Source organism: Phascolarctos cinereus, unplaced genomic scaffold (assembly GCF_003287225.1).
Source record: "Phascolarctos cinereus isolate Bilbo 61053 unplaced genomic scaffold, phaCin_HiC Scaffold_4;HRSCAF=312, whole genome shotgun sequence".
NCBI lineage: Eukaryota > Metazoa > Chordata > Mammalia > Diprotodontia > Phascolarctidae > Phascolarctos > Phascolarctos cinereus.
The window spans coordinates 729,911,128-729,934,446 of NW_027555847.1; the positions used below are offsets into that span (position 1 = coordinate 729,911,128).

Sequence of the window (23,319 nt, forward strand, 5' to 3'; positions counted from 1 at the left end):
GCCCTCTCTTCTGACCCCCAGTTTCACATCTTTTAACTCAATTTAGCTCAACCCAGTAAACATTTATTGAATACCACATATGTGCTGAGCACTGTGCTAAGTGCTGGGCATACAAATAAGAAAAAGAAAGACAGTCCTGCCCTCAAGGAGCTTACCATTGAATAGGGGAAGACCAGTCACAAAAGGAAGCAGAAAAGCAAGGGTCCTGCAGGGGTACCCAGGATGGGGGCAGGGTGTTCAGTGGAGCAGAAGCCGAGCAGAGTGGGTGATGGGAAATGGAGAGTCCCACACATGTTCTGAGCTCCCCCTGAAGAAAGGCTTGGGGAGGAAGTTAATGCTCTGCCTCCAGCCCTCCCATGGGAGGCAGAGGGAAGGTGTGGAGAGTCTAAAACGGAGTCAGTTAGCATCTGGAGGAGACCTGATGTTCTCTGGAGTCAAAACCAGGCAGAGATGCTGCTGCTGCTGCTGGAAAATGGAGCCTCGCCAGCTGCCTGTCCAATATCTCCAGCTAGACGTCCAGTGCACGTCTTCCACTCTGTGTGTCCAAAACGGAATCCATGATCTTTCCCCCTCCTACCTTCCCTATCACTGCAGAGGGCTCCCTCATCTTCCCAGTGCCTCAGGCTCTCATCCTCAGGGTCATTCTGGACTCCTCATTCTCTTACTCCTCCCCCCATCCAATATGGTGCCAAGGCCTGTCCACTGCAACGCTGCCGTGTCTCTCAAATATGCCCCTTCTCTTCTTTGACACTGTCCACACCCTGGTGCAGACCCTCATTACTTCACATCTGGATGATGGCAGTAGCTGCTGGTGGGTCAGCCTGCCTCAGTCCCTCCCTGCTCTGGCCCATCTTCCATTCAGTGAACAAAGTGATTTTCTAAAGCACAGGTATGATCACATTGCCCTGCCCCTTCTCACTCAGTAAACTCCTGGGGCTCCCTATCCCCTGCTTGGGATTCAAAGTCCTTCATAAACTAGCTCCTTCATCCCTTCCAGTACACTCACCGCTCACTCCCCACCACTTCCTCCTGGGGCCAGTCATCCTGTTCTCCTGGCTGGCCCATGAACAAGACCTGCTAGGGTCTCTAGGCCCCTGGCATTCTCTCTGTCTGCCCCCCATGCCTGGAATACTCTCTCTCCTCCACCTTGACTTTTAAGTCCCAACTAAAATCCCACCTCCTCCAGGAAGCCTTCCCCAAGGCCTCTTAATCTCAGTGCATCCACTCTGTTAGGTATTTCCTATTTTATTCTGTATGTAGCTTATCTGTACATAGTTGTTTGCTTGTTTTCTCCTCCATTAGATTGCAAGCTCCTTGAGGGCAGGGATTGTTTTTTGCCTCTTTTTGTATCTCTAGCACTTAGCATGGTACCTGGTGCATAGTCAGTGCTTAATAAATGTTTATTGACTGACTGCTGAAAGGAATATTTCATACCAACTGTGATATTTTCAGTAATTCCCAACTGCTATTATCAATCAGTAAGAAGGAAAGTGATGTGAGCTCAAGAGACTCAGTATTAGTGGACTCCATGCTCTGGAGTTATTATCCCAATGGTTGCTCAGTGCTAAGGCAGGTCCCCAGAAAATGGTTCTTCCTTCTTCCCTCAATGTTCCAGAGGACTCAGAAGGCAGGTCTGGAGGGTGCCTTTCTAGTGATGCTGCCTCCACGGACTACCAGCTGAAATCTGTTAGCCAGCCAGACTCAATTAGCTTCTAGAAATGAGTAGGAACAGTTAGTACAAGATATCTGCCCCCCCAAAAAAAAATTCCTGGGAGCACACTCTTCCCCAAGTGTAGGGCAGGGGTTCTTACCCTGAGGTCTCATTCAGTGGTTTCAGCCATGTCCAGCTCTTCCTCTCTTGGCACAGATATTGGAGTGGTTTGCCATTTCCTTCTCCAGCTCATTTTTCAGATGAGGCACTGAGGCAGATTGTAGACTCTGGGGTCTGCAGACTTTTAAAAAAAATTATATTTCAATATAATGAGTTTCTTTTGCAATCCTGTGTATTTTCTTTTATGCATTACAACAACTGGTTCTGAGAACCAGACTTCACCAGACTGACTACCCAAGGTATCTCTGACACTATAAAAGGGCTGAGAATCCCCAGGATAGGGGAAGGTAGATCCAGTGAAGATCATACCTGGCTGAGGTGGTAACCCACACCTCAGGAAGCCCCTTTGCTGGGGCTCCTCCATAGGGGCCATCATGAGATGTTCTCTTTGGGCGTGGCATAGCTTTCCCCAGGCTTCTTGTAGAATCCCCAAGCTGCCCTTCCCACAGGTACCTAATTTGCCTGCCAATTCCAGTGTAAACACTGCCACTAGTCACTGAAGTTCTAGGGGCACTGTTAGGACCCCAATGAGAAGTCTGCAGCCTCCAGCCCTTTAAAGTTTACAGGATCAATGTCTGGTAGGAGGAGAAGGAAGGAGACTGAGGCTCTTCTCCTCCCCCACAAGCCTCCTCTCTCAGAGGACTGCTGGCCAGGTACTCAGGGCTGCAATCCCAACTAGTTTGTCATTTTCTTTAAGACCTAGAAGGTGTGACTGAGTCAGTCCCAATGTACTTCCTGTGTGTGGTCACTCCATTTCATCCAAGCATTGCCTGCCACCCCCTCTTCTTCCCCTTGACTACAAAGTCTCTTTTGTACCTCTTGTATATGAGATAATTTACCCCATTCTACCTCTCCTTTCCTCCTTCTCCCAGTGCACTCCTCTTTCTCATCCTTAATTTTATTTTTTGGGATATCATCCCATAATATTCAACTCACACTCATGCCCTTTGTCTACGCAGACTCCTTCTATCTGCCTTAATAAAGAAAAAGTTCTTAGGAGTTACAAGTATCATCACCATCTCATGTAGAAATGTAAACAGTTTAACCTTATTGAGACCATTCTGATGTATCTTTCTTCTTTACCTTCTTATGCTTCTCTTGAGTCTTGAATTTGAAAATAAAATTTTCTGTTCGCCTCTGTTTTTTTCTTTTGGAATGCTTGAAAGTTCTCCATTTCATTGAATATCCATTTTCCCCTCTGAAGGATTATACTCACTTCTGCTGGGTAGGTGATTTTTGGTTGTAATCCTAGCTCCTCTGCCCTCTGGAATATCATATTCCAAACCCTCTGATCCTTTAATGTAGAATCTGCTAACTCTTGTGTTATCCTGACTGTAGCTCCATGATATTTGAATTGTTTCTTTTGGCAGCTTTGCAGTATTTTCTCCTTGACCTGGGAGCTGTGGAATTTGGCTATAATATTCCTAGGCGTTTTTATTTGGGGATCATTTTCAGGAGGTGATCAGTGGATTTTTTCAATTTCTATTTTACCCTCTGCTTCTAAAATAGCAGGGCAGTTTTCCCTGGTAATTTCTTAAAATATGATGTCTAGGCTCTTTCTTTGATCATGGCTTTCAGGTAGTCCAACAATTTATTTTTTTAGGCAATTGGAGTTAAGTGACTTGCTCAGGGTCACACAGCTAGTGAGTGTCAAGTGTTTAGTCTGAGGCCGGATTTGAACTCAGGTCCTCCTCATTTCAGGGCCGATGCTCTATCCACTCCACCACCTAGCGGCCCCTAGTCCAATAATTCTTAAATCATCTCTCTCTGATCTATTTTCCAGGTCAGTTGTTTTTCTGATGAGATATTTCACATTTTCTTCTTCTTCTTTTTTTTTTTTCATTTTTTGACTTTGTTTTATTGTTTCTTGATGTCTCATGGAGTCATTAGCTCCTACTTGTCCAATTCTGATTTTTAAGGAATTATTTTCTTCAGCGAGCTTTTGTACCTCCTTTTTCATTTGGTCAATTTTACTTTTCAAGGAATTCTTTTCTTCAGTAAAGTTTTGTACCTCTCTTTCCATTTGGTCAATTCTGCTTTTTAAGGAATTCTCTTCAGTGGATTTTTGTGCCTCTTTTAACATTTGGCCTATTCCGTTTTTTTTAAGGTGTTATTTTCTTCAGTATTTTTGTGCCTCCTTTACCAAGCTGACTCTTTATTGTATCACTTTCATTTCTTTCCCCCATTGTTCCTTTGCTTCTCTTATTTGATTTTTAAAATTCTTTTTGAACTCTTCAAGGGTCTGAGAAAAATTCACATTTTTCTTTGAGGCCTTGCATATAGCTGCTTTGGTCTCATTGTCTTCTGAATTTGTGTTTTGATTATCCCTGTCACCATTGTAACTCAGGTTCTTTTTTTGATGTTTGCTCATTTTCTAGCCTTTTTCTTGACTTTCAATTTTATGTTAAAGTTGGGCTCTGCTCCTGGGGTAGAGGGGGCATTGTCTCAAACTTCAGGTTTTTCATGCAGTTGTTTTCAGAGCTAGTTCTGGGGCCCCGTAAGTTTTCAATTCTTCCAACGTGGTATGATCTAAGGAGAGGTGTGGTCACTGCTCTACTGACCTGTGTTCTGGCCTGTGAGTGACCATAAGCCCTCTTCTCCACTCTGTTCCTGCTTATCCTCCTCCTCACCCAGGATTTCAACCCAGAACTTTGTATGGTCAATGAAACAGAGTCCTGCTCCCAGTGCCAGCAAAGGATCTCCTGTAATCTCCTTCTGACCAGTTGTCCAACCCCCTTCCCATCTGTGGGCTGAGAAGCCCCTAGTGCTGCTGGCTCACTGGGGCATTGCCTGTGCTGGACTGTACTCCATTCTCAGCCCTGTGAGACAGACCTTTTCTGCTGATCTTCTAAGTTGTCTTAGGCTGGAAAATTGTTTCACCCCATCCTTTTGTTGATTCTGCTCCTCCAGAATTTGTTTTAAGGCATTATTTAAAGGTATTTGGAAGGGTTTGGGGGAGAGCTCAGGTGAATTCCTGCTTTTACTCCACCATCTTGGCTCTACCCCCTTCAATCTACTTCATCTTTTCTTTACCATTTCACTAGATTGCTCACAGTTATGTCAATGTTCCTGACTGACTGACTTATTGATTAATTCAGGAGAAGTGTTCTCACTTGAAAAAAAGTTTTGCATCTACATTATTTTGTTAATTCCTTTAGGTGGAGTGGGATGCCTGATTCCATCAACCCCTCCCCCCCCAACTCTTACACTAGAAACCCCTGCACCTCAAAGATACACCTACAACTCTAAGGGCAGCCACCCTCTGAGAGGTGAAATCTGAGAAGGCACTTGGCCAGTTCATTCCAGGTCTGAGCCAATCTCTGGCCACAGCTGATCTATCTCTACTACCACACAGTTGTCTGAAGGGCACAGAGACACCCAGGGGCCCCTGTGTTTGGCTCATTCTCCTCTGGAGAATGGAGGTGGCCTCAGAGGATCTCCTCTGGTCAGATTTCTTAAACATCTTATAGCCATAATAAATGCCCTCCCCAGATGGCACCAGGTTCTGTGGCCCCATACTTGTATTGACCAAGGTGCCTTATCCCTGTAGGGCTGGCACATGGTCTGAATTAAGGAGGACTTCCCTGTGAATAAGGAGGTCCCCAATTCCGGAATGGCATCTCAGAGCTCATTTGAACCCCCCCATGCCTGAAATCTCCACTCTCGACCACACACCCCAAAAGTGGACATGCAGCTCTGTCTGAGGACATCTGAAAAGGGGGCTGCCACTTTCTTCCAAGGCTGGGTTCGGAGACAGTTCTTCCCACTGCTCCTGGTTCCGTCCTATGAGGTCAAGCAAAACATTGACTTGAGTCAACAATGAGTCAACAAAGTCAAGTTAAGACCTCCATGCCTGGGAGGTCTTAAAGGAACACACATGGTCCTCAAGAGAAGGAGCTAAGCAGAAACAGCAACAGCATAGAACATTCCCAACCAAGCTGGGGCATAAAAGAAGGAATTAGTGGCATGGGAGCAGCAAGTGAAGGAAGAAACTAAAGAGAGGTTGATAGGAGAAATTGAAAGTACTGAAGCTACCTCTCAAGGGCTGAGGGGCATCTCACAAAAAGAATGGGCCTTCCCTGACTTTCCCTCCCAATAACTCAACTTGCTTCTTTTAGTTAAATGTTTTCTAAGGAGCAGCTAGGTGGCACAGTAAATAGAGCACTGGCCCTGGAGTGAGGAGGACCTCAAATCTGGCCTCAGATACGTAACACTTACTAGCTGTGTGACTCTGGGCAAGTCACTTAATCCCAATTGCCTTGCCAAACAAACAAACAAACAAACAAAAAACCAAACCATTTTCTATACCTTAATTTTTGCCTCAAACATAAAAAGGGCAAGGGTTAGTTAAAGAGACACAGAAATTTAAGTTTGGGTAGTGAGCCAAACATCTATCTGAATGTTAGGCATTTTCCTAACTGGGGGCTCTGAGCTATTGTGATCACATTAGTAACTTTTTATTGAATAAAACATGCCATAAAATCAAGAAAAGGATGAATGAATCTGAAGATCATTATGTTATTCTTAAACTAAAAAAAGCACCAATTTTTGATAACAAAATGTGGCTATTACATCATCTGACAGAAAGGCAATAAGGAGGAGAGGGCAGTGACTAGAGAAAAGTTTATACTGTAACTCCCCCTCTCTTCCCAGAAGGAGACAGGAAAAGCCTAGAAAGGATTCAGCTCTTCCTCAGTCCAGCAGGGTGGAGGATGAAGACAAGGTTGCATTCTGGCCAGCCAACTCTACCCTTTCCAGGAGCACCCACTGGCATTAAACTTCTATGTGTGGGTTTTAGGGCTGTAGTGAGGACCAGACAAGATAACATGTAGAAAATGTTTTCTTAGCCTCCAAGCCATCTTTTATTATTGTTGTTATTGGTGACCTCAGAGAGGATGGTTTCAACTGAGTGGTGTGGCTGGAAGTCAGATTGCTAGGGACTGAGAAATCAGTGAGAGTTCTCCTGTCACTGAGGATAGGAAGCAACATGCGTTGGCATCTTTTCCTAGGCATTTGGCTGCGGCAAACAAGAATAGTGTGTTAGCTTGGGAGAACAACTGGGTCATGGGGAAGTTTCTGAAAGATTCAGGAGGGGCCAGAGGAAATGATCACCCCAGATCAGGTTGTGTTCACAGAACCCTAGAAAAACAAAGAGGAAGGAGGGGGCAAAGCCTGAACCTCACTCTCATATGAATTGATCAAAAGATGGAAGGACACACATGCACACATATGGACACATACTCATACACTTGCACATACATATACACACAATGTGCAGGCTTGAATGTGGTTGAATTGCCAAATACATTTCACTCAACAGGGAAATAGGCAGGAAAGAGGAAAAGGGGGAATCTGAGGGAGGATAGAATAAGGGAGAGATCCGTCCTGTGCTAAAACCAAACTCTCACCATGGGGATGGAGGGTGGTTAGAGAAGAAGAGGTGAAAAGGAAAGGGAGGCTAACAAATGGGCCCTGGGCTCTGGATGAGGAAGAGAGAAGGCCGGAGCTCCCCATCCTCTTCCCTCTCCACTCTGGTATTTATAAGGACGAGGTGGGACACTCATGCAGACGATGAGCAGACACGAGGCCCAAGGCCATGGGATGCAATATGCACTTCCTGGCACAAGAGGCAGTGGTGGCAGTAGCCCAGAATAAGCTGCCTCTTTCCCTTTTTACAGAGGTAAACACCTAGGTTTTATTATTGTGCTCAAGAATAATTACATTCTAATGGACTACTATTGTGTTATAAGAAATGATGAACAGGCTGACTTCAGAAAAGCCTGGAAAGACTTATATGGTCTGACGCTGAGTGAAGTGAGCAGAACCAAGAGGACTTTGTACACAATAACAGCCATGTTATACAATGACTAATATTGTTAAACTGAACCCTTCTCAGCATTACAAGGATCTAAGACACTTCCAGAGGCCTTGGGGATGGAAAATGCTGTCCACATCCAAAGAAAGAACTATGGAAGTTGAATCGTTATCACTTATTTTTACCTTCTGTTGAGTTTTGTTTCATCTTTCTGATGGTTCCTCCTATTGGTTTTAATTTTTACTTACAACTTCGCTAATGTGAAAATATGTTTCATGGGTATGTAAACGTAAAGCCTATATCAGATTGTGTGCTGTCTTGCAGAGGGTGGGGGGGAGGAAGGGGGAGAAAAATTTTCAACTCAAAAGCATATGGAAGTGATTGTTAATAAATCAAAATAAAAATAGAATTAAAAAAAAATGTTTGTTTCCTTAAGTCTAGTCTCCACAGCATCTGTATCTAGGCTGACAACCCAGACTACATTTATAATGCACTTTACATACATTATTTCATGTAAGCCTCTTGTGAAGATGCTGCATATTTTATTATCACCATTTTGCTGCAGAGGCAACATGTTCAGAAAGAATAATGACTTATGCATAATCCCCCAGCTCGTGTGTGTCAGAGGCAGGGATTCAACTTCACCTCTTCCTGACTCCTGGCTCGGCACAGTGTCCATCCACATTACCTTCAACTTGGCGACATCAAAGCTCAAATGCAGCAAAATGTCTGGGATGACCCAAATCACTCCTGAGCGATGGCTTTGCAAACCCGAGTCTCTAAAGCAGTGATAGTTGTCCCAATGGCGCTCTAGATTTTAAATTATACTCAGTCCCAGGAGACAAATTCTGTGCTGCTTAAGAGGCAATCATTGTAGAAGTCATTGTATACGCCTACTTCTTGAAAACTGTTTTCTTTCAGTGACAGTTCATTTTAGAACAGCATAAATTTCCATACGGTATTATTGCCATGACTGACATAAAAGCAATCGAATATTGCCCTAGCCCTGGGAAAGGCAGACCGTTCCACTTTCTTGGAAATGATCTGCCTTCAGGATTTTTAAAGGTACACCTTCCCCTTTCTGGGCAATATCTTGGAAACGCATATTTTGATATTCAGTACTTCATTAGAGCTGTGAGCTCGTATTTTGATGTTTTAAATGTCAGTCCTTCACTAGGGCGGTCGTATGGTGCATTCAGTAAGGAAACTAGACGCGGAGTCAGGATAAACCTGGGTTCAGGTCTCACCCCTCTTGGACCGTAACTCATCTATGCTCTTTCTGCCTAACATTCCTCATCTGTAAGATGAAGGGGTTGGACAGGATGATGTCTAAGATCCTTTCTAGCTCTAAATCCTATGATCTGATTGATGTGGGTCCTTCCCCCATGGGGCACCCATGCTTTCTTCTCTGGTATGGTTCTAATCCCTCTCCTTCCAGAAGCACTCCAAGGATGTTCTACCAATGCACTGGAAAGCTTGTTCTATGACTTTAAATGTTTTATTGCCTTAGGACAATGCTCGGACTGTCTATAATTTCTCTCTCAGTACATGACAGCCTATCTCCTTGTTTGTACAAATTTCTGCTTGCAAATCCTGATTATGTAAGATAATTTTCCTTACCCTCACCCTTCTGTCTCTCTATCCTAACCATTGCAGCTAGATAGTCCAATGAATGGGTCTTAGATAGGCCCAGTGCTAGACTTGGAGTCAGGAAGACCTGAGTTCAAATCTAGCTTCAGACACATACTGCTGTGTGACTCTAGGCAAGTCACTTAATCTGTTTGTCTCAATTTCCTCAACTCTAAAATGAGAATAATAATAACACCTCCCTCCCAGGGTTGCTGTGAGGATCAAATGAGAGTACACTTGAAAAGCACTTCGCACAGTGCTTGACACATAGTAGGTGCTCCATAAATGCTTACTTCTTGTTTCCTTATTCTCCTTTGTGTATTCTTCTTTCTGTTCTTTTTAAAGATCACCAAGACACAACAGAATCGCTCTCAGTCCTCCTCTATTTGTGATAATAGGGTTCAGAGGGGACACATGGATTATCTCCCCGTATTAGAACATCAGTAGCTTGTCTTTGTCTCTTAGGATTGCTCACTCATGTTTACTTTTTTGTGCTTCTTTCGATTCTTGTGTATACATCTCTATGCAGTTCTGGTCTTTAGTCAGGAATGTGCTGAAATCTTCTACTTCATTAAAGATCCATTTATTCCCCCTTGGGGATTAGGTTCCATTTTCTTGGGTAATTCATGGTTTTAAGCCTATGTTCTTTGACTTCTGGAACATTTTATTTTGAGCTCTCCACTCACCTCGAGTAGTAGCTGCCAAATCATGTGTGATCCCAGGTGTGACTTCTTGCTACTTGAATCCTCTTCTGACTGCTTGCAATGCAATATTTTTTATTTGATTTGGAAACTGCATTTTAGCTATATGGCTCCTGGGAATTTTCATTTTGGGATTTCTTCCAATGGATTTTTCTATCCCCGCTTCAGCCTCTGGTTCCAACAGATCTGGGTAGATTTCAGATGCCTTCAAATAGAGTGAAACTATTGTTTTTGGTCATGGCTTTTAGGTACTTCAATGATTCTTAAGACTTTCCTTCTAAATTAGCTTTCCAAGTTCGTTGTTTTTCTATGAAGCAGCTTATCTCTTCTCCTCCTTCTCTTCCTCCTCCTCAGCCCCTCACTTAGGCACATCCTTTGGACCTTCTGTTCCATCTTTAACATCTTTGGTATGGAAGCTTAGCAGATGGAAGCTTAAGTCAAAAGGCTTGGACAATTTATTTTATTTATTTTTTTTCCTTTTTTTTTTTTTGGCTAGGCAATGGGGTTAAGTGACTTGCCCAGGGTCACACAGCTAGTAAGTGTTATGTGTCTGAGGTCGGATTTGAACTCAGGTCCTCCTGAATTCAGGGCCAGTGCTTTATCCACTGTGCCACCTAGCTGCCCCAGGCTTGGACAATTTAGGCACCTTTTCTTTTCTTTTTTTTTAAGCATAATTCCAAATTGTTTTCTAGACTATTTGGACTAATTCACATTATGTGGGTACTTTCACTGGAAATCAGAAAGGGAGAAGAAGGGCATGAAGAATCTGGATGATCAGACTAGAAGAATCAATCAATTTCAGAAAACATTTATTAAGGGCTTAATTTGTGCAGATGCCATGCTAGGGGCTGGACACAGACATGGACACGGACATGGACAATGACACCCCCCCCACACACACACACCAGAACTTACTTCAAAGAGTTTAAAATCTGATGATCAGGGAGACAGTTAACATAAATAATTAAATAGAAAGGACAGGTCCAGGTAAAACGCTAGGAGAAATCTAAGGAGAGAAGAATCATTTTCACTTGGGATGGAGGTTTGCAAATAGGGGAGGTGGCACCTAAGTTGGATCTTGAAGGACATTAACAGCTGGACATGGAGGTAGGAAGCCCACTACTGGTGAAGGGACTTGTGGAAGCAAAGGCAATGGAGATGAGAGAAGGCAGGCCCAGGGCAGGGGACAGAAAGCAGCCCAGATTATTTGGGATCTGGACTGTAATGGAAAGCTGTGCAGGTAGGTTGGAACCAGATTGTGGAGAGACTTGAATGCTAGGATTAGGAGTTTATATCTGGTTTAGTGGCAGAGAAAAGAAGCCACAGAAGCTTCCAGAGTGGGGCATAATGTTAGGAAGAGTACAGGGGCAGTAGTGATAGGCTGTAGGCAGGGAGACAAGTCAGGGTGCTATTACAATCGTTAATGAAAATAGTCAAGAGCACAAACAGGTGCAGTTTTAGTGGGAGTAGAAAGGAGGGACTGGGCTGGACAGATATTGTGGACATCAAATCAACGGGCTTGGCAAAGGAGAGGATGTGTGGCATGTGATGTGAGGGTCAGGGTTAGGGAGGAGTTCAGTTCTAAGGCACCTAGCTTGGGTGGCCAGGACGATGGAGGCACCATCAAAAGAGGTAGAGAGATTAGGAGGAGGGCTAGATTTTGGAGGACATGAGTTCAGTTTTGAACACGTTGAATTTAAAGCACTGCTGAGCTATCCAGGGAGACATCTAGCAAGCAGTGGAAATATGGGATGGAAGTTCTAGGGAGGGGGTGGGCTGAAAATATAGATTTGGGTTTTATTTGTAGAGGTGATAATTGAAACCAGGGGAGTGGATGACATCACTAGGTATAGGAAGAAAAGATATGAGGTCCAAGGACAGACATTTGGGGAACATCTACATTAAAATCCCAGAGAAGAAGGCAGCAAAAGAGACAGGACATGAATGGTCAGCGAAATGAAAGAACAGCTAGGTGTTGGGGAAGCCAAGGGAGATGGTACTACCCAGAAAGAGAGGTCGTCCAATGGAGGCAGAAGAATCAAGGGAGGAATAGGATCTACATGAAAGCCATTGAGTTTAGCTTCCTTAGTGACCTTGCAAAGAGTTGTTTTAGTAGAGCAGGGGATATGGAAGCCAGATTGCAAGGAACTGAGTGAAAGGAGACAGCAGGTATTAATTCTTCTTTCTAGACTTTTGGCAGTGAAGGCAGGGGAGAGTGATTGGGTTGATGATGTCAATGAGTAGTAGGGCCAAGTGGAATGCCTTTTAAGATAGAGATGCCTGAGCACATTGTCGAACTGTGGGGAAGTTGTGGAGGCCCTGCTGCAGGTATGGGGAACCTGCAGCCTTGAGGTCACCTGTGGCCCTCTAGATCCTTAAGTGCGTCCTTTTGACTGAATCCAAATTTTACAAAATTAAAAGAAAACCAGGCAGAGGAGAGGGGAATGAAGAAAATTATTCCAGAAGTACCACAAATGACACAGATAATTTTTAAAAATTATCTTAAGGATCTAGAAGGCCACTTGTGGCCTCCATGCAGCAGGTTCTCCACACCTAATGGTGCATGCAGGTAGTGGAAGATGATACTTTTATTTGCTTAAAGGGGTTATCTGCTTTTCATATATGTGTCACCACATCAAGGCTGACAAGACTTAATTGGGACTGACAATAGTACCAAGATATTGCACTTTTAGAATAAAAATAATTTTGTTCTCTCTTTCAATGTCCTACTGGTGGTTTTAATTTTTTTTTCTACATCATTGTCACTTCCTGATCCTCTCATGCAACCCTCCCTCATAAAAAACCAAAAATAATTGAGCAAGCCCCTGACCACCCTCTGACCCCCAACACATTGACCATCAGAGAATGGTCCATACAGACATGAAGCTTTCACACCTTTGCTCCATCGTTCCTCATCGGTTTTCTGGAATCAAGACTGGTTGCTATAGTGATGTGAAGTCTTCTAGTACTGTCTTCCTTTACCCTGTGGTGGTGATTGTGAGTGTTGTTCTCTTGGTTATGTAACTGAATAGCTTCTTTAGACTCTTCTAACCCAGGTTGGAGAGAATTCTGAAGGATCTCTCTTGGTGCTTCTCAAAGAATCCTGGGTTTTAGCTAGAAGACACCTTGGGGGTTATCTGCAAACATTCCGCTTTGCTCTTTCTTCTATCAGCTCATTGCAGATTCATGACAAAAGTCTTCCTCAGATCTTGTCCCATCTAAATAAACTATATTCCTTGTGATGCCTTGTATTTCTTTTCTGTGTGGTAGAAACATCGGCCACCCGTACCTGACAAAGTATCCTGGCCGATCTAGTGGTTCATGGATCCCGGCGCATCTTCTTCCGTTGCATTCTTCATGTGGAATGGTCTGAAAATAGCTTCTATTCCATACAGTATCAAGAGACTTCTAAGTATGTAGAAGGAAACCTTCAAGGATTAAAATAGGGCCTTCCTCAGCATTTTCCAGGCCAGCTGATTCTAGGGAATTTCTTGGGGTTTTTATTCAGGAGTGGACAGCAGACATCAGTGTTTCCATGTTGAGACTGAGAGTTTCAAGTTCATCATACTATAGAAATCCATTCTCATCGATCTGAATCTCAGACTCTGGCTTAAAATAATCATCCCATGCGATGACGCTGCAGTTTGGAAGCCGTTTGGGCCGTGTTCCCACCGTTTGTCACACCACTAATTCCAACAACAAATGCTTTCATAACGTGCTTTCTGAGAGCGGGAGCGTTCCGCAGTCCCAGTAGGCAGCACTATGCCCCTGGCCCTCCAGAGGGCACGAGCAGCATTCAGTGCAAGCCGTCAGTCAGTGCGATCAGCTCAGACCCTCGCAACCAGGACGCAGAAAGCCTGGGAGCTCCGGCACCTTCCGAGAGCGTCCGCAATGCACAGCGAGGTGCCTCTTTTTCTGGCCTTTGCCAACGCGGGTATTTGTTTTACTTAACTACGCAGATGTATTAAGAGGGTTTTTTTCTCTTTCTTTTTCAATTGTGAACTGAGAAGGAGAGAAGGTGGATCTTTGTCAACTGAAGAAATAAACAAATTATTTCAATCAATCAATCAACATTTATTAAGCATCCACTACGCGTCAGGCACTGTGCGGAGAGATGCAAATTAACTTTGAAAATGAAAGTTTAGGATGAATGCAGATTAGAAGGCAAATAGTTGACTGGGGGTGGGGAAACCTTCGCAGCAAGTTTCTCTGATAAAGGCCTGGTTTCCAAGACATGTAAGGAATTGATTCAAGTTTCTAAAGAATCAGAGCTGAATTTCCCAACTACTAAGTGGCCAAGGAATATGAACAGGCAGTTTACAAAGAAAAGAAAAAAAACCACGCTATCCATATGAAAAAACTCTCCATGTCACTGATAATTAGAAAAATGAAAAAATAAAGCAACTATAAGGTTCTACCTCACGCCCCTGGCAAAGGTGACAAAAAAGGAAAATGATAAATGCTGGAGGGGCTGTGGGAAAACAGGCACATTAATGTGGTTGGTGGACATTTGAACTGATCTAGCTATTCTGAAAAAGCAATTTGGAACTCTACTCACTAAACTTTCTACCCTAAAGACACCAAAGAAAGAGGAAAAGGATGCATGTGCACAAAAATATTTATACTATTTTTTTTTGTGATGGGGGAAAATCCTGGAAATTAAGGGGGGCATCAGTTAGGGAATGGTTAAACAATTTTATGACATATAGAAGTGAGCGATTATTACTGTATTGTAAGAAATGATGGAAGGAAGTTTCAGAGAGATGGGGGAAGACTCATACGTGGTGAAATGAGCAGACCCAGGAGAACAATGGATGCAATAACAGCAATATTGTAAAGACAAACAACTTGGGAAGACTGAAGAATTCAGATCAATGCAATGACTAACTATAACTCCCAAGAACTCATGAGAAGGCAGACTCTTCACCTTATGCCAGAGAGGAGGTGGACTCAGGGGGCAGAATGATACCTACATTTTTAGACAAGGCCAATGTGGGGATTTGCCTATTTATATATATATATATATGTGTGTGTGTGTGTGTGTGTGTATGTGTGTGTAGGTATATATATGTGTGTGTGTGTGTGTGTATGTGTGTGTATGTATATATGTGTGTGTGTGTGTATGTGTGTGTGTGTATGTATATATATGTGTGTGTGTGTATGTGTGTGTGTGTGTATGTATATATATGTGTGTGTGGTGTGTGTATATATGAGGCAATTGGGGCTAAGTGACTTGCCCAGGGTCACACAGCTTAGTGTCAAGTGTCTGAGGGCAGATTTGAACTCAGGTCCTCCTGACTCCAAGGCTGGAGCTCTATCCACTGTGCCACCTAGCTTCCCTGGATTTGCCTATTTTTTTTTTCTTAAGGCAGGAGGTGATCCATTATCAGAAACAGCAGTAAGTTAAATGGTTAAAACTTCATCACGTTTAACTTTCCCAGGTGATTGCAGGGACCCAAAATATAAACCAAGGAAAGATTACACATCTTGGTGGGGGCCAGGTGGTGTGAGTCAGGGAGGAAACTAAGCCAAAATTCTGTGAAATCAGCGGTCAAGGAAATATAAAGTTGTTTTTCTACAGTATTTCCAGACACATCACTTTTGCAGTAGAAAAATATTTAACCAATTAGAAGCGAAAGGCTTCCTTGGCTTTCTCTGCTGTGTCTCAGCCCGGGGTGCCATAGTCCCCATTGATGTTTTTAATAATAATAACTGACATTTATCTAGCACCTTCAGTGCCACAAAAAGGTTTTTGCAGAGATGATCTCATTTGATTCCCACAGCAGCCCTGTGCAGTAACTACTACAAGGCTACTATTTATTCCTCACTTTACAGAGAGGAAATGGAGTTCTCGGAGAGGTTCTGTCACTTGTCCAGGGTCTCACAACGAATAGGTATCAGTGGTAGGATTTCCACTCACATCTTTTCTGACTCCAAGTCCAGCTCTCTTAATGTGCAGATGCCACACCAGCTATCATACAGATTTGACATGTGTGCTCATGAGATGTGACAGAAAACTTTAATTAGGACTTTGGACTGGGATCAGGAGCTTGGCTTCTACTTCTCTTTTTTAAAAGTTTTTATTTTAGTTTACTTTTTAAAAAAATTTATTTATTTTTAGTTTTCAACATTCATTTCCACAAGATTTTGAGTTCCAAATTTTCTCCCCATCTTACCCCTCCCCCGCCCCAAGATGGCATGCATTCTGAATACCCCTTCCCCCAATCTGCCCTCCCTTCTATCTCTGCCCCTCTTCTCTTATCCCCTTCCCCTTCTATTGGATTTGCCTATTTCTTACAAGGATTTTATCTTTCTTTCTTTCTTTTCCCCCCCTATGGTGGAGGGAAATGAGGAGAAAAAAGAAATGCTTGTTAATTGAAGACAACAAAAGGTATAAAGCAACTAAATAAATAGGGAAATGTGGGATACAGCTGCATTTGTAGGAAGTAGGGAAGAAGCCAGTGGACAAGGAGAGAATGAATATTGGGGAGAGGGGCAAGGTGGCGCAGAGAGGAGACTGCCTTGTCTTCAGAGGCTGGACTAAAGGAGGAGAGGCTGGGGTGGGGGGTGGGAGGGGTCAGTCATGACCAGCTGTTGTATTATCTGTCTTCCAGTGACATTATTGGAGTTTCAGTTGCTCAGAGCTCATCTTCTATCACTGTAGCCTCCTTGTTTTGATCAATCAATCAGTATTTATTAAGCATCCACTATGCGCCAGGCACTGGACTAAGCCGGGGAGCTGCACAAAGAGTAAAGACAGTTGCTGCCTGCAAGGGGCTCCCACTCTAAGGGAGGAGACAAAAAGCAAACAAATCAGTACCAGCAAGCTCTCTCCAGGATAAACAGGAAATCATTAAGAGTGAATCAGAGCTGTGGGTTGGGGAAGGCTTCCTGGAGAGGATGAGATTTTAGTTGAGACTTTCAGGAAGCCCAGGAGGTCAGTAGTAGGAGTGGAGGAGGGAGGGCCTTCCAAGCATGGGGACCGGCCAGAGATGGAGAGGCTTCATGGTGGGACAGCTGGGAGGCTGGATGCATCAGGAGACTAGAGGGGGAGGAGAGCACTAGGTTACCAGGAGCTCTGAATGCCAAACAGAGAGTTCTGTATTCGATACTGGAGACAGTAGGAGCCATGGGAGTGTATTGAGTAGGAGGGTGACAGGGTCAGACGTTTGATTTAGGAAAATCACTTTAGTGGCTGAATGAGAATGGACTGGAGTGGGGAGAGACTGAAGGCAGGCAGACCCCCCTTCCCCAGCAGCTACCACAATAGTCCTGGGATGAGGCAATGAGGGTCTGCACCAGAGTGGGGGCAGTGTCAGAGAAGAAAGGGGGGCATGTGGCCTCAGCCACAGACTGGATGTGGGGGATGAGAAATAGTGAAGAATCCAGGATGACTCCTGGGTGGGAGCCTGAGGGACTGGGAGGATGGGGTGCCTTCTACAGTTACAGGGAGCTTGGGGGAGGCTTTAGGGGGATAAGAGAATGAGTTCTGTTTTGGACATACTGAATTTAAGATGTCTGCTGGACATCCAGTTTGAGATGTCTGAAAGGCAGTTGGAGATGCAAGATTGGGGATCAGCAGAGAGGTTGGGGGCAGGATAAAGTAGATCTCTGGAAGATGGTCAGCTTCTCTGAAGCAGAACCTTCCCTTCCTGCCAGGCAGCTCCATTCATTGACCCAACAGTCTCTGGACCTGTCAAGAATAGGCTGGCTGTGGTTTCTTCCTTTTAAGTGGTATAACTCCTTTCTCCACTGTCGTCCTCATGGGGTGGGGGGAGAACAGAAGGACCCCCCTCAAGATTTTCCATGCCATAACAAATACCAAGTCCACTCAAATGCTGGGCCACCACATGGCTTAAAGTAGCCTGGGAGCCTGTCATCTCTAACATGTCCAAGAGACAAGCTGAGTCACATGTGGGCTTGGCAGGAAGCAGACAGGGAATGTCTGCACATGCTCAGTATGCCCCATGTTTCAATAGGAATTGCCAGTGTTGGAAGGGCTGTGGGCCTGCAGGCATGATGGTCCACTGTGTGCAGAGCTGGATCCAGACCTTAGGGTCCCAACTGGGAACTGTGGCAGAAATGCTCCTAATTCTAACCCACAGTTTTGTCCTGTGAGCTCATGTGGCCTCACATGAGAATTCTTTGTATAAAGATGGTAATTAAATTGATGGGAGCTAATGAGCTTACCAAGTGAAGTAGTCTAGAGTGAGAAGCGGAGAGGGCCCAGAACAGAACCTTGAAGGACACCTCTGGTTAAAGGGTGTGATGTGAAAGAGGATCCAGCCAAGGAGACAGAGGAGTGGCCAGAGAGGTAGCAGGAGAAGCAGGAGAGAATGGAGATGCCCTGCAAACCTGGAGAGAAGCAAATATCAAGGAGGAGACAGTGATCAGCAGTGTCCAAGGCTGCAGAGAGGCCCAGGAGAATGGGGTGGAGAAAAGGCCATGGGAGTTGGCAACCAGGAGATCACTGGTAACTTTGGGGAAAGCAGCTTCAGTGGAATGATGATATTGGAAACTGGAGTGTAAAGGGTTAAGAAGAGAGCGAGAGGAGAGAAAGTGGAGTCGCCTCTTGGGATTTGGTAACATAGGACACGTGAGACATGGGAGAACAGTTAGCAGGGATGGAAGGGTTCTGACAATGGGGGAGACATGTTTAGGCAGTAGCGAAGGAGCCAGTAGAGAGGGAGAGATTGAAGATAAGTAAGGGGGGAGAGGAAGGATGACAGAGAAGGGGGGAAACCTGTTGGAAGACATGGGATGGAATGGGATCACTTGAACAAGTAGCAGGGTGAGCCTTGGTCAGGAGTCAGGCCACTTTATCATAGGGGACAGGGATGAAGGAAGAGAGAGTGGCTGAAGGCACTGGAGTGATAGAAGATGAGGAAGAGGGAAGGAAGAGAGCTCAAAGCTAATGGCCTTCATTTTTTCTGTCAAATAGGTGACAAATTTCTCAGCTGAGAGAATGGGGGGAGGGAGAGCCATAGGAGGTTTGATGAGGGATGAGGTTTGGGCAGAGCCACTAGGGAGAGTGGCAGGGTAAGTTGATAAGTGAGGGCCCAGCTACCAGGATCTAATTGAGTGGCAGATATGAATAGCATGAATCTCAAAGGAAGAGACATTTCTGAGTGAAAGAGGAATGGGGAGAACCCTGGAAGTGGCCATAGGGAGCAAGGAGTATTCCAATTCCCCTTCCTTAACCAGTGAGCTGAGAAGAATTAGTGAAGGTTCAGCCAGTACTGGAAAGGGAGGCTAGGGAGGCTGTGTCATTGAGTATATTCAGGTTTCAGTAGGAGCTAGTAGATGGAAGGGAAGAGAGAAAGATTGAAAATGAAAGGAAGTTTGTTGCCTACAGAACAGGCATTCCAGAGGGCACAGTGGAAGGGCTGGGAAGTTATTCAGTTCAAGCTTCAAGGACAACGGGAATGAAGAATCAGGAGGTGGGTATTGAGTGAGGTTTGAAAAATGGTCCAGAGTTCAGAGTCACTGGGATGTGAAGGGTATATGAGATGGCAGAATGTTCATCATTTAGTGGAGGACACCACTCCTCTTCCCAAAGGAGGCTGGAGGCAAGTGTGGTACAAGATGGGAGGCCCATGGGCAGATGATCAGACAGAGGTCTCAATTCACGGCACCTCTTCCCTCCAAAGGCTGCAAATTAGGCAGAAAAAGGCACAGCAGCGGATGGCAGTCAAACCTGCCCAGAAAGAGAAAGAAGTGTCAGCCTCCACCAAATTTCCTCTTCCTCTTCTCCCAAGGGACAGGCACAGTAGGCCGTGGAGGATGTGGACTGCTTGGGCTTTCTCCCTGCCTCAGTTTACCCAAGTTGTCCCTGATTTCTCAGAATTCCTCATATGTCTAAGTTCCTGCTATATCACAATGTTATTCTCTTACATTCCTCCATGACAGCCTTTCCCCCAGTTGATGAGCATTCTGCGGACCCAGCTTGGTGGTGTTGGTAGCTTCTATAACATGTAGAGAGCACTTTACATAGGTCACCCTCTCAGAATAGCTACTGTACATTGGGCCTTTCTTTCAGGCTTTCCCTCCCTTGGAATACATGCTGAGAAAGAGTGCCCTGAGGGAGCTCGCAGGACAAAACTGTGAGTTAGAGTTAGGAACATTTCTGCCACAGTTTCCAGTTGGGACCCTAAGGTCTGGATCCAGCTCTGCACACAGTGGACCATCATGCCTGTAGGCTCACAGCCCTTCCAACACTGGCAATTATCACTGAAACATGGGGCATACTGAGCATGTGCAGACATTCCCTGCCTGCTTCCTGCCAAGCCCACATGTGACTCAGCTTGTCTCTTGGACATGTTAGAATTAACAGACTCCCAGGCTACTTTAAGCCCAGCATTGAGTGGACTTGGTATTTGTATGGCATGGAAAATCTTGGGAGGAGGGTCCTTCTGTCCTCCCCCACCCCATGAGGACAATAGTGGGGAAAGGAGTTGCACCATTTAAAAAGAAGAAACCACAGCCAGCCTATTCTTGACAGGTCCAGAGATTGTTGGGTCAATGAATGGAGCTGCCTGGCAGGAAGGGAAGGTTCTGCATCAGAGAAGCTGACCACCTGCAGAGGGACAGCTCGAGCTCCTGGCCTGGTTTGCCAAAAGACATGGACTTTGAGGGGACAGTGCAGAGTCAAGCCAAGCCAAGTGTCATGGCAGCATACTGCTTCATGTTCTGCCTGGCTTTTATACCAGCCTCCTAGCAGACTGGAGGAGTAAGTTAAGCTACAGAATCCTGTTTTCAAGCATTTCCATCAATGTATTCTTTTTTTGTTTAGTCATTTTCAGTCACGTCTGACTCTTTGAGACCCCTTTTGGGGTTTTCTTGGCAAAGATACTGGAGTGGTTTGCCATTTCCTTCGCCAGCTCATTTTATAGGTGAGGAAACTGAGGCAAACAGGGTTAAGTGACTTGCCCAGGGTCACACAGCTGGCAAGTGTCTGAGGCCAGATCTGAACTCAAGTCTTCCTGACCCCAGGCCCAGTGCTCTATCCACTGTGCCACCTAGCCCCAGTGTATTCTGGGAGTGCCCTATTCTTTAACATTTCTCTTCTGTATAGGAAATAAATACCTGTCCCATTCATATTCACATCATACAAGGCAGCCAGGTGGTACCATAGGACACAGAACTTGGAGCCTGGAGACAGGAAGATCTGAGTTCAAATTTGACCTCAGACACTTACTAGCTTTGGGACCCTAAGCAAGTCATTTGACCTTGTTTACCTCAGTTTCCTCATCTATAAGGTGATGGTAGTAATAGTACCTACCTCCCAGGGCTGTTGTGGGGATCAAATGAAATCATCTTTGTAAATCGCTTTGCAAACCTTAAAATGCTTTATAAATGCATGCTATTATTATTAAGGACCCTGTCATTTCCTCTTTGGAAATTATGACATGAGTCATAATCTAAGCTTCAAATAACTTGTCCCCAGAGGATGGGGTGGGTTAATGCACTGGAGACTGAGCCACCCGCATAGGCCCAGAGCAGAAGGGGAGTGGGGGCCATGGCCCGGCCTTCTGGGCCATGTTAGACCTCCATCCATCATCTTTGCCAGTCTGCAGAGCAGGAGGTGAAGCCTCAGCCTTGCTTATGCATTTCTCCACATACCGGCCTTTCGGAGAGTGCATCTTTTGGAATCCTTTTGTTGAAAACCATTCATCTCATTTGGCACATCCTCTGCTGGAAATGGCTCCTGCAGCCGTGCAGCTGGGACTTTTTGAGTGCCACAGTCTCTGAGAAGTCCAGGATGCAGGTGACCCATAGGACAACAGAGACATTGTGGACTCAGGAAAGCTGGCGAGAGCAGTCTGCCACCTGGAAGGGACGTCACTGAGGAGCAGACGGCTCAGGGCTGGAAGGGCCTGGCAATGAGGTCACAAGGGTGACCACTCTCCTTTGGTGGGCGAAGAACTCGGCCCAAAGTCACACATTCTGCTGGCAGAGCCAGCATGCTTTGCCTGGACCTCGGTACCTCCCAGGGAGACAGGCTGGTGGGTGGCAAGATGAGTGCAGACAACCAGTCTGTCCACCAGTCCCTACGGAATGGAACTGGCCCCAGAGGGAGGACCCAGAACCCAGGGGAGAGTCCAGAGGCTCTGGAGGAGAACTTGACCTGGAATCCTAGAGAGGAGGATGGGTCACCAACTGCAGCAGGGGAGAGTCTGCACCCACATGGAAGAGACAATGGGTACACCTTTGAGAGCTATAGAAACTAGAGTAAGATGCCTCTTCTGACCTTAGTCAGCCATGTGAGATCACTCAGTTATGTTGTGGAGATCTCTGGAAGTCTGCCACACAGTAGCCAGAGGAGGAGGCTAGAGATGAGAGGTGAACAGAGAAGGCCAGAGGTGAGAAGAGGAGGCCAGAGGTGGGAAGAGAAGGCCAGAGATAGAAAGAGGAGACCACAGAAGGAGGCCAAAGGTGAGAAAGGGAGATGAGAGGAAGAGGCTAGAGGCTGGAAGAGGAGACCAAAGGGGAGAGGGGGCAATCAGAGGTCAGAGGCAGAGGGCATCAGAAAAGACCAGAAGCCAGAGAGGACCCTGGGAAACAGGCCAGAAAAGGGTGGTGAGTAGAACTGAAACCCGTGGAGGAGAGAAGAGGCCAGTGGAGTCAGAGCTGAAGAGTAGAAGCAGCAGGAAGGGGCTGAGGCTTGAGGAGACTGGACAAGGTGGCCAGACTCCAAAGAACAGAGCTCAGAGGCCAGAACAGACCAGGAGAGCCTGGGAGCTGTGACTCAGAGGGAGGCAGGCCCATTGGGGGCAGCTTGGGATCTCAGCCAGCCCCACTGGGTTTCCCAAAGACTATGCACTGGGGGCTCCCTCTGGTCTAGTTTCAGGCCCAGCTCCTTCTGTGTGTGTGTCCAGGGTGAGGGGCATCCTCAGGAGTTGGGTCTCTCCAGGTCAGGTCTGCTTTGGACTGGCCACAAATGCCCAGCATCCTCTGACAAGGGGCCTTCTGTGGCCACAACGATGTTTCCTGTTTGGAGGTTATCCAGAAAGTGACCCCACCCCCCAGCCTAGCTCTCTGGGGGGCAAGGATCAGCCATTGCTCCCTGACTGCCTATTGCCCGGTCCCAGCGCCCCTAGTCCTCTCCCCCTCAGCCCTGCCTTTGACCTCCTCGGCTCTATGCCCCTAGCCTGGCTCTCCCCACTAGGGTTCTGGGCCATCGGCCTCCCCTGCTACAACCTCTGGGGCACCACCAGTAGTGGGGGGCGGGGGGAGGGGAATGTCTGTTAATGATTAGGGCTGCAGTAGGGTGCCCTCCAGTTGGGAGGGGGAGAGGGCAGAGCAGGCCGACCTGATGGCTTCCCCCTCCTTGCCCAGAGTAG

General features: G+C 45.7%; 1 long non-coding RNA gene and 1 pseudogene across 1 annotated transcript in view; both read right to left on the reverse strand.

Annotated features, from left to right (window-relative positions):
* LOC144456632 (uncharacterized) overlaps positions 1-23,319 on the reverse strand; it is a 469,008-nt gene that overhangs the window by 335,196 nt on the left and 110,493 nt on the right. The window lies entirely within an intron of this gene.
* On the reverse strand, positions 12,758-13,837 carry LOC110201775 (nicotinamide riboside kinase 1 pseudogene; annotated as a pseudogene).